The sequence below is a fragment of the Lates calcarifer genome, unplaced genomic scaffold (assembly GCF_001640805.2).
Source record: "Lates calcarifer isolate ASB-BC8 unplaced genomic scaffold, TLL_Latcal_v3 scaffold_19_42, whole genome shotgun sequence".
Taxonomy (NCBI): domain Eukaryota; kingdom Metazoa; phylum Chordata; class Actinopteri; family Centropomidae; genus Lates; species Lates calcarifer.
In genome coordinates, this window is record NW_026118148.1 from 1 (window position 1) to 5,322 (window position 5,322).

Consider the following 5,322-nt stretch of genomic DNA (forward strand, 5'->3'; position numbering starts at 1 on the left):
GTAAGACATTAAATAAAAACCATCAAAACATATCATAGTAAAGCGTCAAAAACCATCAAAAAATATCATAGTATACTAAGATGTCAAAAATGGTCAAAAAATAGCATAGTTTAGTAAGGCGTCAAAAATGGTCAAAAAAATAGCATAGTTTAGTAAGACATCAAAAACCATCAAAAAATGTCATAGTATAGTAAGATGTCAAAAATGGTCCAAAAATGTCATAGTAAATTGAGGCATCAAAAAATGTAATAGTATAGTAAGACATCAAAAACCATCAAAAAATGTCATAGTATAGTAAGGCATCAAAAAAATAGCATAGTTTAGTAAGACATCAAAAACCATCAAAAAATGTCATAGTATAGTAAGACGTCAAAAATGGTCAAAAAATGTCTCAGTAAATTGAGGCATCAAAAACCACACAAAAATATCATAGTATAGTTAGGCATCAAAAATGGTCAAAAAATGTCATAGTATAGTAAGACATCAAAAACCATCAAAAAATGTGATAGTATAGTAAGGCATCAAAAACCACACAAAAATATCATAGTATAGTTAGACATCAAAAATGGTCAAAAAATGTCATAGTATAGTAAGACGTCAAAAACCATCAAAAAATATCATAGTATAGTAAGGCATCAAAAACCACACAAAAATATCATAGTATAGTTAGGCATCAAAAATGGTCAAAAAATGTCATAGTATAGTAAGACATCAAAAAATGTAATAGTATAGTAAGACATTAAATAAAAACCATCAAAAAATATCACAGTAAAGCGTCAAAAACCATCAAAAAATGTCATAGTATAGTAAGACATCAAAAACCATCAAAAAATGTCATAGTATAGTAAGACGTCAAAAACCATCAAAAAATATCATAGTATAGTAAGGCATCAAAAACCACACAAAAATATCATAGTATAGTTAGGCATCAAAAATGGTCAAAAAATGTCATAGTAAATTGAGGCATCAAAAAATGTCATAGTATAGTAAGGTGTCAAAAATGGTCAAAAAATGTCATAGTAAATTGAGGCATCAAAAAATGTCATAGTATAGTAAGGCGTCAAAAATGGTCAAAAAATGTCATAGTATAGTAAGGCATCAAAAACCACACAAAAATATCATAGTATAGTAAGGCGTCAAAAACGGTCAAAAAATGTCATAGTATACTAAGATGTCAAAAATGGTCAAAAAATAGCATAGTTTAGTAAGGCGTCAAAAATGGTCAAAAAATGTCTCAGTAAATTGAGGCATCAAAAACCACACAAAAATATCATAGTATAGTAAGACGTCAAAAACCATCAAAAAATGTAATAGTATAGTAAGATTTCAAAAACCATCAAAAAATGTCATAGTAAGACATCAAAAAATGTCATAGTATAGTAAGATGTCAAAAATGGTCAAAAAATGTCATAGTATAGTTAGACATCAAAAACCATCAAAAAATGTGATAGTATAGTAAGGCGTCAAAAACCATCAAAAAATGTCATAGTATAGTAAGGCATCAAAAACCACACAAAAATATCATAGTATAGTTAGGCATCAAAAATGGTCAAAAAATGTCATAGTATAGTAAGACATCAAAAAATGTAATAGTATAGTAAGACATTAAATAAAAACCATCAAAAAATATCATAGTAAAGCGTCAAAAACCATCAAAAAATGTCAGTATAGTAAGGCATCAAAAATGGTCAAAAAATGTCATAGTAAATTGAGGCATCAAAAAATGTAATAGTATAGTAAGGTGTCAAAAATGTTCAAAAAATGTCATAGTAAATTGAGGCATCAAAAAATGTAATAGTATAGTAAGGCGTCAAAAATGGTCAAAAAATGTCATAGTATAGTAAGACATCAAAAAATGTAATAATATAGTAAGACATTAAATAAAAACCATCAAAACATATCATAGTAAAGCGTCAAAAACCATCAAAAAATATCATAGTATACTAAGATGTCAAAAATGGTCAAAAAATAGCATAGTTTAGTAAGGCGTCAAAAATGGTCAAAAAAATAGCATAGTTTAGTAAGACATCAAAAACCATCAAAAAATGTGATAGTATAGTAAGACGTCAAAAACCATCAAAAAATGTAATAGTATAGTAAGATTTCAAAAACCATCAAAAAATGTCATAGTAAGACATCAAAAAATGTCATAGTATAGTAAGATGTCAAAAATGGTCAAAAAATGTCATAGTAAATTGAGGCATCAAAAAATGTAATAGTATAGTAAGACATCAAAAACCATCAAAAAATGTCATAGTATAGTAAGGCATCAAAAACGGTCAAGAAAATAGCATAGTTTAGTAAGACATCAAAAACCACACAAAAATATCATAGTATAGTAAGACATCAAAAAATGTAATAGTATAGTAAGACATTAAATAAAAACCATCAAAACATATCATAGTAAAGCGTCAAAAACCATCAAAAAATATCATAGTATACTAAGATGTCAAAAATGGTCAAAAAATAGCATAGTAAATTGAGGCATCAAAAAATGTCATAGTATAGTAAGGCATCAAAAATGGTCAAAAAATGTCATAGCATAGTAAGACATCAAAAACCATCAAAAAATGTGATAGTATAGTAAGGCATCAAAAACCATCAAAAAATGTCATGGTATAGTAAGGCATCAAAAACCACACAAAAATATCATAGTATAGTTAGGCATCAAAAATGGTCAAAAAATGTCATAGTAAATTGAGGCATCAAAAAATGTCATAGTATAGTAAGGTGTCAAAAATGGTCAAAAAATGTCATAGTAAATTGAGGCATCAAAAAATGTCATAGTATAGTAAGGCGTCAAAAATGGTCAAAAAATGTCATAGTATAGTAAGGCATCAAAAACCACACAAAAATATCATAGTATAGTTAGGCATCAAAAATGGTCAAAAAATGTCATAGTATAGTAAGGCGTCAAAAACGGTCAAAAAATGTCATAGTATACTAAGATGTCAAAAATGGTCAAAAAATAGCATAGTTTAGTAAGGCGTCAAAAATGGTCAAAAAATGTCTCAGTAAATTGAGGCATCAAAAACCACACAAAAATATCATAGTATAGTAAGACGTCAAAAACCATCAAAAAATGTAATAGTATAGTAAGATTTCAAAAACCATCAAAAAATGTCATAGTAAGACATCAAAAAATGTCATAGTATAGTAAGATGTCAAAAATGGTCAAAAAATGTTATAGTATAGTTAGACATCAAAAACCATCAAAAAATGTGATAGTATAGTAAGGCGTCAAAAACCATCAAAAAATGTCATAGTATATTAAGACGTCAAAAACCACACAAAAATATCATAGTATAGTTAGGCATCAAAAATGGTCAAAAAATGTCTCAGTAAATTGAGGCATCAAAAACCACACAAAAATATCATAGTATAGTAAGACGTCAAAAACCATCAAAAAATGTAATAGTATAGTAAGATTTCAAAAACCATCAAAAAATGTCATAGTAAGACATCAAAAAATGTCATAGTATAGTAAGATGTCAAAAATGGTCAAAAAATGTTATAGTATAGTTAGACATCAAAAATGGTCAAAAAATGTCATAGTATAGTAAGACGTCAAAAACCATCAAAAAATATCATAGTATAGTAAGGCATCAAAAACCACACAAAAATATCATAGTATAGTTAGGCATCAAAAATGGTCAAAAAATGTCATAGTATAGTAAGACATCAAAAAATGTAATAGTATAGTAAGACATTAAATAAAAACCATCAAAAAATATCATAGTCAAGCGTCAAAAACCATCAAAAAATGTCATAGTATAGTAAGACATCAAAAACCATCAAAAAATGTCAGTATAGTAAGGCATCAAAAATGGTCAAAAAATGTCTCAGTAAGACATCAAAAAATGTCATAGTATAGTAAGATGTCAAAAATGGTCAAAAAATGTCATAGTAAATTGAGGCATCAAAAAATGTAATAGTATAGTAAGGCGTCAAAAATGGTCAAAAAATGTCATAGTATAGTAAGGCATCAAAAACCACACAAAAATATCATAGTATAGTAAGACATCAAAAAATGTAATAGTATAGTAAGACATTAAATAAAAACCATCAAAACATATCATAGTATACTAAGATGTCAAAAATGGTCAAAAAATAGCATAGTTTAGTAAGGCGTCAAAAACGGTCAAAAAATATCATAGTAAATTGAGGCATCAAAAAATGTCATAGTATAGTAAGACATCAAAAACCATCAAAAAATGTGATAGTATAGTAAGACGTCAAAAACCATCAAAAAATATCATAGTATAGTAAGGCATCAAAAACCACACAAAAATATCATAGTATAGTTAGGCATCAAAAATGGTCAAAAAATGTCATAGTATAGTAAGACATTAAATAAAAACCATCAAAAAATATCATAGTAAAGCATCAAAAACCATCAAAAAATGTCATAGTATACTAAGATGTCAAAAATGGTCAAAAAATAGCATAGTTTAGTAAGGCGTCAAAAACGGTCAAAAAATATCATAGTAAATTGAGGCATCAAAAAATTTAATAGTATAGTAAGACATCAAAAACCATCAAAAAATGTCATAGTATAGTAAGGCATCAAAAATGGTCAAAAAATGTCATAGTATAGTAAGGCATCAAAAACCACACAAAAATATCATAGTATAGTTAGGCATCAAAAATGGTCAAAAAATGTCATAGTATAGTAAGACATCAAAAAATGTAATAGTATAGTAAGACATTAAATAAAAACCATCAAAAAATATCATAGTAAGGCGTCAAAAATGGTCAAAAAATATAGTAAATTGAGGCATCAAAAAATGTAATAGTATAGTAAGACATCAAAAACCACAAAAATATCATAGTATAGTAAGGCGTCAATTTCTTTTGGTTTTTCTCTGCAGGTGGAAAAGCAGGCAAAGAGGACCACATCACCTGAAGATAACCACCAAAGTAGATAAATGTTGTTAAAAATGTTAAGATATGTGGAAGCATATGCCTATATGTGCTCATCACTATTGCGGGTTGAGAGAATAAAATAAAGTGTCTGCAACTTGTCAAACATCTGTCGTTTGATGTGCTTTGTTAAACATGTCTTGAACAGACTAAAGGCTTAGTTTAGGGTTGTGGTTAGGGTTGAGTTTTTGTGTTTACAAATTAGTATCACAAAAATGACTTTGTAAAAATATCAACTTTTCCTCAAGGTACTAAAAGCCGTAACCCTAACCTTGGCTACAAGTGGCTACAAGCCATAACCCTAACCTAACCCTCTGGCTAATAACCCTAACCCTAACCTTTAGCTAAAAAGCTGTAACCCTAACCCTAACTCTGGCTAAAAAGCTGTAACCCTAACCT

At 28.2% G+C, this 5,322-nt stretch overlaps 1 long non-coding RNA gene across 4 annotated transcripts; it reads left to right on the forward strand.

Annotated features, from left to right (window-relative positions):
- The first annotated feature begins 306 nt into the window (after window positions 1–306).
- On the forward strand, window positions 307–4,065 carry LOC127142219 (uncharacterized). 4 transcript variants are annotated; one of them, XR_007812699.1, is made up of 3 exons: window positions 307–991; window positions 1,461–1,741; window positions 3,879–4,065. It is a non-coding gene; the product is annotated as an uncharacterized LOC127142219 (long non-coding RNA). The 4 variants fall into 4 exon arrangements; XR_007812698.1 differs by lacking the exon at window positions 3,879–4,065 and adding an exon at window positions 2,731–2,910; XR_007812701.1 differs by lacking the exon at window positions 3,879–4,065 and adding an exon at window positions 2,731–2,910 and having other exon boundaries at window positions 1,676–1,741.
- Window positions 4,066–5,322: the final 1,257 nt, after the last annotated feature.